The following is a 14205-nucleotide window of genomic DNA, read 5'->3' as shown; positions in this document are numbered from 1 at the left end:
ATAATATACTGTCCCTATCCAGGGTATCAATATTTTCAGTCAGGGAATCCGACCAAGCCACTCCAGCGCTGCACATCCAGGCTGAGGCGATCGCTGGTCGCAGTATAACACCGGTATGTGTGTATATACCTTTTAAGATATTTTCCAGCCTTCTATCAGCTGGTTCCTTGAGAGCGGCCGTATCAGGAGACGGTAACGCCACTTGTTTTGATAAGCGTGTGAGCGCCTTATCTACCCTAGGGGGTGTTTCCCAACGTGCCCTAACCTCTGGCGGGAAAGGGTATAGTGCCAATAATTTATTAGAAATCAGCAGTTTTTTATCGGGGGAAACCCACGCTTTATCACACACCTCATTTAATTCATCTGACTCAGGAAAAACCACTGGTAGTTTTTTCACACCCCACATAATACCCTTTTTTGTGGTACTTGTAGTGTCAGAAATGTTCAATGCCTCCTTCATTGCCGTGATCATGTAACGTGTGGCCCTACTGGACATTACGTTTGTCTCGTCACCGTCGACACTGGATTCAGTATCCGTGTCAGGGTCTGTGTCGACCATCTGAGGTAACGGGCGTTTTAGCGCCCCTGACGGTGTCCGAGACGCCTGAACAGGCACTAATTGATTTGTCGGCTGTCTCATGTCGTCAACAGTTTTTTGCAAAGTGCTGACATTGTCACGTAATTCTTTAATTACTACCATCCAGTCAGGTGTCGACTCCCTAGGGGGTGACATCACTAACACAGGCAATTGCTCTGCTTCCACATCATTTTCCTCCTCATACACGTCGACACAATCGTACCGACACCCAGCACACACACAGGGAATGCTCTGATAGAGGACAGGACCCCACTAGCCCTTTGGGGAGACAGAGGGAGAGTTTGCCAGCACACACCAGAGCGCTATATATATACACAGGGATAACCTTATATAAGTGTTACTCCCTGTTATAGCTGCTGTATTTATATATTAGCTGCCAATAGTGCCCCCCTCTCTGTTTTACCCTGTTTCTGTAGTGCAGGGGAGAGTCAGGGAGCCGTCCTTCCAGCGGAGCTGTGAAAGAAAATGGCGCTTGTGTGCTGAGGAGAAAGGCTCCGCCCCCTTCACGGCGGCCTTTTCTCCCGCTTTTTTTCAGGAAACTGGCAGGGGATAAATGCATCCATATAGCCCAGGAGCTATATGTGATGCATTTTTTTTTAGCCATATAAGGTTTTTATATCGTTTTTATTGCGTCTCAGGGCGCTCCCCCCCAGCGCCCTGCACCCTCAGTGACCGGAGTGTGAAGTGTGCTGAGAGCAATGGCGCACAGCTGCAGTGCTGTGCGCTACCTTATTTGAAGACAGGAACGTCTTCTGCCGCCGCTTTCTCCGGACCTCTTCGCTCTTCTGGCTCTGTAAGGGGGCCGGCGGCGCGGCTCCGGGACCCATCCAGGCTGAACCTGTGATCGTCCCTCTGGAGCTAATGTCCAGTAGCCAAGAAGCCCAATCCACTCTGCAGTCAGGTGAGTTCGCTTCTTCTCCCCTTAGTCCCACGATGCAGTGAGCCTGTTGCCAGCAGGACTCACTGAAAATAAAAAACCTATTTAAACTTTTACTTCTAAGCAGCTCAGGAGAGCCACCTAGCTTGCACCCTTCTCGTTCGGGCACAAAAATCTAACTGAGGCTTGGAGGAGGGTCATAGGGGGAGGAGCCAGTGCACACCAGCTAGTCTAAAGCTTTTACTTTTTGTGCCCAGTCTCCTGCGGAGCCGCTATTCCCCATGGTCCTTACGGAGTTCCCAGCATGGTCCTTACGGAGTTCCCAGCATCCACTAGGATGTCAGAGAAATAGTGGTGTGCTTATAGGTCATCCTTAGGGGTAAATTCAATGGTTACCCCAAACCCCACCCCCTCCCCGGTTGCCACTACATGGCACCCGACACAGCAATTCAACTGTTGATCCATTCAGACATGCATGCAGCTGAGGGTCACAGTTTAGCTCGCAGCCTCCTGAGGTGCGAGCTGAAATGTGCAACAACACTGGTTTGTGTGCTCAAACTTGAGTTTGAGTGCCCTAACTAGAACTACAGACTGGTACGAATGGGCATGCACATATGCTACATGCATGCCCAACAGGGGGGAGACAACTGAATAGCTCTGGTTGGTGCCCACAAAAATAAAATTGTATCCCCCCCCCCCCCCCCCCCCTTAGGGTCATTTATGTGGTGGTGGTGATGGACAGGACTGCACTTCTGTTTTTTTCACATATTTTATGATTGGCAGCCGCCAGCACTGGTTTTTCCCATCACATTCCCATAAATAATTTGATTTGGTCTTGTGCCACCAACTTGTGGTACCCCTGCAGCACCACAGGGAGCTACAGCACCTACAGTGGGGCAAAAAAGTATTTTATTTGGACAGCCACCGATTGTGCAAGTTGACCCACTTAAAAAGATGAGAGGCCTGTAATTTCCATCATAGGTACACTTCAACTGTGAGAGACAGAATCTGAAAAGAAAAAAAAGAAACATGAAATCACATTGTATGATTTTTAAACAATTTACTTGTATATTCTTTTTGGAAAATAAATATTTGGACACCTACCAAGCAGCAAGATTTCTGGCTCTCACAGACCTGTTACTTCTTCTTTAAGAAACTCTTCTATCCTCCACTCGTTACCTGTATAAATGGCACCTGTTTGAACTGGTTATCTGTATAAAAGACACCTGTCCACACCCTCAAACAGTCAGACTGCTACCTCTCCACCATGGCCAAGATCAGAGAGCTGTCTAAGGACACCAGGGACAAAATTGTAGAGCTGCACATGGCTGGTATGAGCTACTCGACAATAGGCAAGCAGCTTGGTGAGAGGAGCAATTATTTAAAAAAAATGGAAGAAATACAAGGTCACTGACAATCTCCCTCGACCTGGGGCTCCATGCAAGATCTCACCTCGTGGGTTATCAATGATCTTCAGAACGGTGAGGAATCAGCCCAGAACTACACGGGGGGACCTGGTCAATGACCTCAAGAGAGCTGGGACCACAGTCACAAAGGTTACCATTAGTAACACACTACGTCATGGATTGAAATCCTGCAGCGCCCGAAAGGTCCCTCTGCTTAAGTCAACACGTGTCCAGGCCCATCTAAAGTTTGCCAGTGACCATCTGGATGATCCAGAGGAGGATTGGGAGAATGTACTGTGATCAGATGAGGGCAAAATCAAACTTTTTGGTATAAACTCCACTCGCCTTGTTTGGAGGGAGAAGAATGATGAATGGCATCCCAAGAACACCATACCCACTGTGAGGCATGGGGGTGGAAACATCATGCTTTGGGGTGCTTTTCTACAAAGTGGACAGGACGACTGATCCGTATTAAGGAGAGGATGAACGGGGCCATGTATCATGAGATTTTGGGCAAAAAAAACCTCCTTCCCTCAGTAAGAGCATTGAAGATGGAATGTGGCTGGGTCTTCCAGCATAACAATGACACCAAACACACCGCCCAGGCAACTAAGGAGTGGCTCCGTAAGAAGCATTTCAAGGTCCTGGAGTTGCCTAGCCAGTCTCCAGACCTCAACCCAATAGAAAATCTGTGGAGGGAGTTGAAAGTCCGTGTTGCCCAGCGATAGACCCAAAACATGACAGATCTAGAGAAGATCTGCCTGGAAGAGTGGGCCAAAATACCTGCTACAGTGTGTGCAAACCTGGTCGAGAACTACAGGAACCGTTTGACCTCTGTAATTGCCAACCGAGGTTATATTACAAAAGTATCGAGTTAAACTTTTTGATTGTCCAAATATTTTCCGCAAGAATATACAAATAAATTGTTTAAAAATCATGCAATGTGATTTCCTGGTTTTTTTTTCCAGATTCTGTCTCTCACAGTTGAAGTGTACCTATGATGGAAATTACAGACCTCTCGCATCTTTTTAAGTGGGTCAACTTGCACAATCGGTGGCTGTCCAAATACTTTTGCCCCACTGTAGTTTGGGAACCACCAATCTAAGCACCTTTCTCACCAGCTGTACTAGATGCCATATAACAGTGGCAGCACGTCAGTTATGCAGATTCCAGCCATCTGCAATCACCCCTACCCCACAAGCTCGCTGCCCAGGTGTCATTCTTGACTCTGAACTGTCCTTTGTTACCCACATTCAATCTGTCTCAAGATCATGTTACATACATCTAAGAAACATATCCAAAATACGCCCTTATCTTACACAAGACACAGCAAAAACTCTAATCCATGCTCTCATTATCTCCCGCATTGATTATTGTAATACTCTCCTGACCAGTCTTCCCAAACATAGGCTCTCGCCACTACAATCCATTTTGAATGCAGCTGCGAGGCTAATCTTCCTTGCCAGACGTTCATCGTCTGCAGATCCGCTCTGTCAGTCCCTCCATTGGTTACCGGTATTCTACCGTATTAAATATAAAATACTCTTACTCACATACAAGGCTATTAACCAAACTGCACCAACATACATCTCTTCACTCATCTCAAAATATCTCCCTACCCGACCTCTCCGCTCTGCACAAGATCTACGTCTCTCATCCACACGCATTACTTGTTCACACTCAAAATTACAGGACTTTATCCGGGCTTCACCCACTCTGTGGAATGCCCTCCCACGCACAGTAAGACTCGCCTCTAGTCTCCAAACCTTTAAATGTTCCCTGAAAACTCACCTCTTCAGACAAGCCTATCAAATTCCAGACCCACCCACATAACCTTCAGTGCTTCCCTATCTAATTACATCCTCTGTAGAGTATTCATAACATCACATATCTTGTCTTTCTTTAGTCTCACACCCTCCTGACACTTGGATAACTTTGTGGGGTATCATCATACAACCCATTAAGAACCTAGCAATCTGGTGGACCATTATGCAATAGTTAGCATCAATCCTTGTGTATCTATGCCTATTTCCCTATAGATTGTTAGCTTGCGAGCAGGGCCTTCCTACCTCTGTCTGTCTGTTTTTACCCAGTTTTGTTCTATTACTGTTGTTCTAATTGTAAAGCGCAACGGAATATGCTGCGCTATATAAGAAACTGTTAATAAATAAATAAAATAAATTTATAACCAGCAGCTACCAACAGACGAGCAACACGGTTAAACCCGTTTAAAGTGCCCGTTTGGCCGCCTTAGATTGAGGGGTTGGGCGCCAAACAACAGACATTTCATACTTTTTAACATAACGTAAATCACACAAATTGGACAGCCTATAATCTGTGAAAATAAAGCTTTTTGGCCAATCTCAAATGACCACGCATTTACAACCATAACTTTAAAACTTGCACATTTTAACTCCAAATAAATTACTGTAAACAGTTTTGTTCACTTCGTATTTTTACATTAAGTGATGACTGAATGAAATTTGTAAACATCTTATTGACATGCCTACCTCAAATGTAGCACTTTATCGCAGACATTTCCATGGCTTGCAGTCTGACTCAAGGGAGCAAAATGCCAAGAATCTGTATAGCAGTTGCTGGATAACAGGTTTCAAGGCCAGCTACATGCGGTGTTAAACGTGCCAGCCCAGAAGACATACAACATTCTGTGTTAAAGGTACTTAGTCATTCTTACAGGCCACTTACCAGCAGTTCTCAGTTGTGCAGCAAGTGCAAAATAAGGAGCCACGTTGATAAGGAAACCTGGAGGAGTGGGAATACAAATGCTGCAGTGTATTACTCAGAAAAAGTGAAGGCAGAACACATTTATTTTAATTTTGAATGTTCACTTAAAAGTTTAATTTTTTTAAATCCCTGCCATCCTATTTTATAGGAGATTGCACTACTGGTGCCAATGTTTATAATGTTTGTACGCAGTTGCCTTCTGCTGGATTTTCTTTGGCGTAAAACCAGTTAGCTATTTTCGTGTAATTGTGACCTTGTATGTGTGTTGCCTCAGGAGCACTTCATAAACTTCCCCCTCTCTAATAAGCACTGGAAAACGTCTACAGGTATGGGTCGACACTCATTAGGTCGACATTGCCATTAGGTCGACATATACTAGGTCGATAGGTCGACATGAGGTTTGACTGTTTTCGGTGCCGTTTTCTCCGTTAAGTGATGTGGAACCCAAATTAGTGCACCATGTCCACTAGCATGGCTCGCCATGCTTCGGGCAAGATGCCTCGCTTTGCTCGGCATAGATTACCATTACGATCGCAGTCCACGTGGATCGTTAAGTATGAAAAAAAGAAAGAAAGAAAAATATGAAAAACCCATATCGACCTCTTGACCTGTCGACCTAGTACATGTCGACCTAATGGCATGGTCAACCTTCAGTGGTCGACCTAATGAGTGTCGACCTAACGACCGTAACCCACATCTACTAACAATACGATTTAACTGCAATATAATAAACCTATTGATATTAAATAAAACCCTTTATTAAATCTTAGCACCATCTCACCCACCTCTCCATCCTACAGCTTTTAGAAGCTGCCAATATATACCCAAAAGTTCCACGTACACATCTAACAGGGTGGTCTTCAGTTTGCCAACTGTCGGGATCCCGGCGCACAATATACTGGCGCCGGAATCCAGACACCCGGCATACTGACACCTATTCTCCCTCTTGTGGGTCCACGACCCTCCTAGAGGGAGAATAGATAGCGTAGCGCGCCACCGTGCCCGCAAGGGGCTCATTTGCACTCACCCAGCTGTCGGTATTCCGGCGCCGGTATGCTGGCCGCCGGGAGCCCGGCCATCAGCATACCATACTACACCCATCTGACATACTTCTGATTTAATCAGAATTCACCACCAGTTTTTCACTTTCAAAATGCTTTTATTGAGCTCTATGGAATGCATGCGCACTGTGTAAAATAAGCATGCATCAACGACCTGCTTGCGGTAATAAAGAAAAGATGGCTTCCGCAAATAATCACTGCCACAACTCCTACAGACCTCCAGTTCATAGAAACATAGAATTTGACAGGGTCATTCCGTGTCAAATCAACACACTCATTTTACCTCACCAGCTCAGATTTTTATAAAATTTGGTATATGGAGAGAATATATACGTAGTCTAAGAAAAATACAAAACATGAAATATCAAGAAGTTTCCAAAATATGGCTGAACATGGCTTTGTAAAGTTTTTTAAAATCTGTCAAAAACGCACAACCAGCATATTTTCAAATCACCATAGCAGCTCTCCTAATTAAGCTAGAGAGGTGGGAGTGGTGTCATTTTGCTATGCTTTGTATGCCCTTTCCTAGGATATACAACACAATAGGCTTTGTGTGGAAAACTTTTTCCAGATTCAAACTGACATTTTTGATCATGATCATCCCAAAAAGTGCGGTTGACAAAAAAAAGTTTAAAAAAAATTCAGGAAATACAGTAGTCTATACTAATGTTTGTCAAAATTTAAAAATGGGAGGATTTTGGATTCATAGTTAAAAATAATTTTAAAGCAAGGTAGTTTATTCAAAAAAGCCGGGTGTATTACAAGTAGTAATAGGTAATAATAGATTTCATGGCTTCATTAGTTTAATTATTTAAATCAAGTTGAACAGAAATACTTGACATTGTGTTAGTCAGTCAACAATGTTAGCTGAAGATAGTTTGACAATGCCTCACTAGTTTTTAAAGTGTCATCAAGAGACATGACCAATTTTTCCAGTTGGAATTATAGGGTCGACCTTGCATAAGACATCTATTAGAAATATCCATAGTACATCCGGCTTCCTTGGATAGAAGAATGATGGTGAAGGTCCAGCTGGATAAAGGAAGGTCACTTAATTCATCTTCATTCATGTCCATCACATAAGCAAGCCACAATTGCTTGTTATACACAGATATATTTATTTGTGTCAACTGGAGTTTGTCTAGAGATTTTGCAACGAATACTGTAGATGATGTTCTAGCTTTAGAAAAGATTTTCACAGATATTTTTGTTGTACTTGAATAAACAGGTATAAAAGCGAGATACTGTTGTGTTCCATGAATATTTACTGACTGGCTAAAACGATCATTCAAAAAAGTTTCAGCTCCGTATAGTCTTCTTGTGTTGTGAACATAAAATTAAATTCCAGATATATTTTTTACTGCCCATTCATAAAGTTATATATCTGCTGTGTTCAACAAGAAATGGTGACATGCTTAGGTGATGGACAAGAATGAAGAAGATGAAGACAAATGAAAAGTAATTCATATATACAGATCAGTCCTGTTATATATTTGCTGTATTGCGTACGCTGTGCAACTGCCGGCTCCTGATCGTTCACTTCTATGGGAAAGCCGTGGCTACAAATGGATCGCAGCCTCCCACGGCATAGCGCATCGCGTAGCAAACGCTGCAAGGAAGTAGCAGGACACATCTATAATAAAGGCAGTGTTCAGACATAATGATATGTTGTGCAGGTTTGTTTTATTTTCATAAACATACGGATTTAAAAAAAATTATTTACGTTTTTTTAGAACCTAAAAATCTGGGGCCTATTTAGGACAATAAACCATACCTAAAGCCTGTGTCATCTTCAAACGCATCCAGACAGCAGCTGTCAGTACTTTACGAAAGACATCAATGAAAAGAAAAACGGACAAAACTGCAACAAATACATCCTCCTTCACGAGTATATTTTTAAATCTTTCGTCCACACTTTATACTTGCTCTAACTGTAGGTTCCTGATCTGGATTCAGTATGAAATCCTGGCAGTCTGGATCCCGCCGGTCATAAGACTGACGCCAGAATCTCAACAGGCAAGGGATCCCGACGGCCAGCGCAGCATGTCCCCTTGCGCGCTTGCCGTGCTTCAGTCCCAGTTATTCCCCATCAGGAGGGAGGCAGGGCACCCCGTCCCAGATGAGGGATTCCGACCAACGGGATTCCCTTGGATCTAGGGATTCCGGCGTCTGTATTCTGACCGCCGGGATTCCGAAAGCCGGTAAACTAACGGCTTCGACCAGATCTTATTTGCAGACTGCACCCACTCTGAATTCCCTCCAACATAAAACAAGACTTTTCCCTAGCCTACAAACCTAGGCATTTTTTTTCAACAGTCCAATCTGGCCAGAGGCGCATCCGTAGGTATAGCAGCCTGTGGCATTCTGGGAGATGTAGTTTAACGGTCTGTGAGCAATGCCTGCCTCGTAGTAGATAAAGCTTCCTTGTCCAAAGATCTCTTACTTATCCCAGGTATCCTATCCATTCTCCTGGCACTGCTGTTTCAGCAGCAACAGCACTCATTCTTTGTATATGATTTACAAGCAATAAAAGACAAGTTTCATATATGGGGGTCTATTCATGTAGAAAATTAAAACAGAATTGCTACTTATCACTATACATCGCATCGCTTCGATGCGATGTATAGCTGTAATAAGTAGCAATTCATGTATACTCACCCTTCCGACAAAGCGCTGCAGTGTCTGGGGCTCCTGCTGTGAGATCTTCTCCAGCGGTCCCTCCCTGCGATGCGCGGTGTCCAGCGGCGGGTCCCTTTGCGCACACGCAGCTTGCTGACCTCCCGGCAGGCCGCAGTGGTTGTTGGGAGGTCGGGGGGCGGAGCCAGCGCAAGGTGCTGAGCAGCGATCAGGGAAGCATTGAGCTTCCCTGCCGTCTCCGCACCACAGTTCAGGTTACGCCGTCCTGAGATGGCGAACCTGAACTCCATGGAGAAGCGGAAAGCAGAGCTTTCCGCACCTTCATGAATCGCACTCACCATACAAAGGTATGGTGATGCGATTCAGACACAGAGCGGGGGTGCCGCTGGAGAAGTCAGAGACTTCTCCACGGTAACCAGCTCTGTGAATTGCAGTAGGCAGAGAAAAGCCCTGTTTAACGCAAAACAGGGCTTTTCTCTGCTGCATGAATAGACCCCATGGAGACTAATCTCTGGGAGAATTTTATGTCTTGGTTTGAAGGACATATTTTGTAGCAGTTTACTAATCTACAATTTTAGAACTTTAGAGAGAAGATTTTGGGTCCCAGAAATTTACGTCATATTTGCTTGGGACTTGGATACCCTCTGCACTTTATGATTTCATGCTTGTTGAAGTTGTACAAGTTGTGGCTGGTATAACCCTCAGCACTTTACCTTCTGGATTATTATCCGATATCTGGTGTATGAGAGTCCGCTTTACATTGTGAACCAAAAGCCTGTTTGAGATACGTATACCTCTATCACACAGGGTGTTTCACTTTCACAAAGTTCCAGAACCTTAGCGCGCAAATTCTCTGTCACCCCCCACTTTTTCTTTCAGTTCTAATCCTGGTTATAGGGTATAACCACGACAGAGAACAGCTGCAGCTCTGTCAGCGCCAATAGTGTATCTCTACACAGTCTTTTCAAGATGTAACCTATGGCAATTAATACTCATGTACAAACTGACTTTCTTGTTTACATATTTTAAGATTGCAAACAGGGGCTTCACACATTTTTTTCAGTAAATACAAAGTCTTGTTTTATTATGGGATTTGACACACAAATGTATAACACTGCAGAGTATGTTAGCACTATAAGAGTAAATATTAAGAACACAAGTCTAAAGGCCCTTACACACTTAACGATAAAATGAGCGACGTCATTCATTTCAGCCCTCATCAACGACGTCGCTCATTATATCGTCAAGTGTGTATGCATCCGACGACCACCGATGCGCGGCCCAGCGGGACGTTAACGACCCTCGCTTATCTGTGGAGCATGTATGCTCAATTTCCACTATGGTCGTTACCGACCAGAGACGTCGTTGAATGTGTATGGTGTGAACGACCAACAACCAAGCCACTGTTCACCAGCCCTGTTCCCAGCTCATTATTTTAATAAACTGTTCAGCTTGGATGCTTCAACGATGAATGGTCTTTGGTCGTTGGTAGTGTGTATGCTCATGTCGTTTGCTCAGCTGTTCAAGGGAAGTTCAAGGGAAGTCGTTAACGACTTGTGCATCGTCAAGTGTGTATGGGCCTTAAGTATCATGATTTATAGGCAGTATGATGGAATAATGCTCAGAGCAGTCAATCTATCAGTGAAATAGATTACCAGCTAGCATAAACAAACATTTCAGTAGCCTTATTTCATTCACATTGTCTCTATAAATGAAACACAATATTCTAGAAAAAAATAATCATATAATCTTCTAGAGAGCAAATAAGTCAGTTTGGGAAACCATTTATATTCCTGGATATTCTCATGTGGGGCACTTTTTCAGATGTAAAGGAGATGAGGGGTAGCTGCAACCACAGGAATGGCCTATGGGGAATCTACATGTGTCCTCCATCATCAGTGCTGCAGTCACATTAAACAGCCTTTCTAGTCACTCCTAGATGTGAGCGCATTTAAAACAGTAGTAGTTGCACGCAGAACACACACATGCCACATCATTTTAAATCAGCAGATTCTGCTTGTGTGCCTTTTTGCTTTGCAAAGTAAATAAGACGCATTTTCAGCAACAACAACAAAAAAAAAAAAAAAAGTCGTCCAACATTAGCAGAGCTGCCCAGGAACTGCCGACTCACTCACGCCAGACATCTCGTGCTGCATGGCATACTGAGGCTGGATGTATGAGGACACATCCGTATGCACGATACTACAGGAGTTGTACTATATACAATTTCCCTAAAGCAAAGATGCTCAGAGGTAACAAAGGGCTGTTCTGTGAAATATAGTCTTATTTCATTATGTGCTGCTCTTCTCGTGAGAAGTAGTAATATAGGTTGCATAGGAAAGTAAAAAAGAGAAAGCAAATTATGCCCTCTGTAAACTATTTAACAATGTTCATGGCTTTTATTAGCAATTAGCATCTGAAATCACTGCTTTTTTAAGACGAGTGATTCTAATAGGCTAGATTTGGGTACAATTTAAGCAAACAAGATAGGATCACGGGCGGGCCAAAAATCGCTATATTTTCTCCACACATCCAAAAAATAGTAATTGACTTTACATGAACATCAAGCTATTTCATGCCATTTTGGTGCTCAGCCATGCTGAAGTAATATTTTTCTTAATATTAAATCCCCAAATTAAAAGAAGGAAGGGGGGGGGGGGGGGGAGGAGGACTTTCATAACTCTAACACTTCATTAGGAAGCATCGCAAATGAGTGAGAACTATTCTGACACCAGCTGATTTCATAGATAAGAATGCCATCCTAATGCCGATGAATCCACTTTCTCCTTTCAAACTAAAGTGAATAATAAAACACAGCAGAATACTTAGCATTACAATCAGAGCAGGATTACACCCCCCCCCCCCCCCCCATGGGGTCCCCCAACCGGGGTTTCGGTTCAATAGCTCTACAATGAATAGACATCAAATGGTCGACAGTGAGAAGGTCAACATGGACAAAAAGTCATATAGTCATTAGGTCGACCTCTTAAAAAGTTTACATTGGAAAAGATCAACAGGTACGAAACATCGACACATGAAGATGTCGACATGAAAAATGGTGGACAGAAAAAGGTCAAAACAACAATTTTTTTTATTTTTTGGTGCCATTTTTGCCGTCACAGCACAGGGAACCCTAATTAGTGTACAGTGTCCCCTCACATGGCTCGCTGCGCTTGGCATAGGTTATTTTTCCCTATTGTAATCCACATGGATGGTAAAGTATGAAAAAGTTTAAGAGAAAAACCCCATGTTGACCACATGTTGTGTAGACCATTAGTATGCTGACCTGTCGATCATAAGCACTGTCGACCATTTACATGTCGACCATTTGGTGTTGACCTATTGACTGTTTACTTAGACACTGTAGATCTATACACTGCATACCCCAGCCGGAGCAGCACACTGCTGCACTGTGCAGTTTTAGAGAAGCGCATTGTGCTGGCTCTTTCTGCACAGCAGTGGCCGGGCACTATGACTCCTATTCACTGGCCACTAGTTACAAGTGCAGCTGCTTAGGATTTCTGTTGCAACTGCTGGTCTCTCATTGCAGCACAATGGCGGTGCACCCGCCATCATTACAGTCATAGGGCCAGATGCATCATCGCTTTGAAAGTGATAAAATGGAGTGAAAAAGTACCAGCCAATCAGCTCCTAACTGACATTTGTCAAACACAGCCTGTGACATGGCAGTTAGAAAAAGTGCCAGCCAACCAGGTCTTTTCTCCATTTTATCACTCTCCAAGCGATGATGCATCTAGCCAAAAATGTCAACAGCCACATCCCAGGGGACACACTAGCACCTGTGAGGGAAGCTCAAATAACTCCCGTCAGTGACCGCTGTCTTTTGCAGCGGTGAGTGACTGTAGTTGCGGACACTGCTGACAAGAAGGGGAGGGCTGGAGGATTGGGTGTGAGCCTCCCTGTCTTAAGTGCCCTGGCCCCCGAAGGCTTAATCCAGCCCTGCCTACAATTACCCAGTTGCACTTTATATCACCTAGTGGGACAGAGAAAATTGTCCTGTACTTTGAAATGGTGCCAGGGGAAAGCTGCCAGTATGAAAACGCTATATTAACTATTTATGAATTGTACAACATGAAACACATGGTTACCCTGCTCATGTTTTATCATCAAGCACAATTGGTTTGTTGGAAAATAAAACATAGGTTATTACACTTGAGAATGCTACAGAACCAACCAAAAATAAACATAAAATGTATGGTGACTGTTTGGGTCTTTTAATTATATAACACATAACATATTTTGGGGTTCATTATAGGAAGTTTAAATTGCATATAATTTCAGTTTATCAGAATAATTACCAATCCATACTAGTGAGGCAGTTCTGGTGAGGATGTGTGCACAGTTTTAAGTGCCAGACATTTGTAGTTAGCTTAAAAATTCTCTGGTATGAAGTGTCTTGAATGGTCTTCATAGCATATTGAGCTGGACTCTCACGGAAAGTCCTTGTGAAAACCCCTGTTGCTTGGAATGATGTTATACTATTCAAAGACATAAAAACTATAAAAGGAACTTGATGGGAACAAAAAAAAAAAAAAAAAATGTACACAAGAAGTTTCCCTAATAAAGTGGCATGGTCTTCAACAGCTTGAATTTTTTGTAAACTAAAAATTGTCAAAATGGTGCAAAGAAAAAACAGATTATTTTACATCTAGCTCTACCCATACTTATTGAAGCTGTGAGAAGGAAAAATAAGATTTTACTTACCGATAAATCTATTTCTCGGAGTCCGTAGTGGATGCTGGGGTTCCTGAAAGGACCATGGGGAATAGCGGCTCCGCAGGAGACAGGGCACAAAAAGTAAAGCTTTTCCGATCAGGTGGTGTGCACTGGCTCCTCCCCCTATGACCCTCCTCCAGACTC

The 14205-nt window shown here is 43.5% G+C and overlaps 1 protein-coding gene across 6 annotated transcripts in view; it reads right to left on the bottom strand.

Annotated features, from left to right (window-relative positions):
- Nucleotides 1-14205, bottom strand: part of CDK17 (cyclin dependent kinase 17) — a 408374-nt gene that overhangs the window by 334940 nt on the left and 59229 nt on the right. For 2 of the 6 annotated variants that reach the window (XM_063927751.1, XM_063927750.1), the window contains one exon: nt 5588-5644. The exons of the other annotated variants lie outside the window; for them this stretch is intronic. The gene's annotated coding sequence lies outside the window, so the exon portion shown is untranslated. The remainder of the gene's footprint in view (nt 1-5587; nt 5645-14205) is intronic. 6 annotated transcript variants of the gene reach the window in all.

The sequence above is a fragment of the Pseudophryne corroboree genome, chromosome 6, assembly GCF_028390025.1.
Source record: "Pseudophryne corroboree isolate aPseCor3 chromosome 6, aPseCor3.hap2, whole genome shotgun sequence".
In the NCBI taxonomy this organism is placed as follows: Eukaryota; Metazoa; Chordata; class Amphibia; order Anura; family Myobatrachidae; genus Pseudophryne; species Pseudophryne corroboree.
This window is presented reverse-complemented; position numbering and strand designations above follow the sequence as displayed.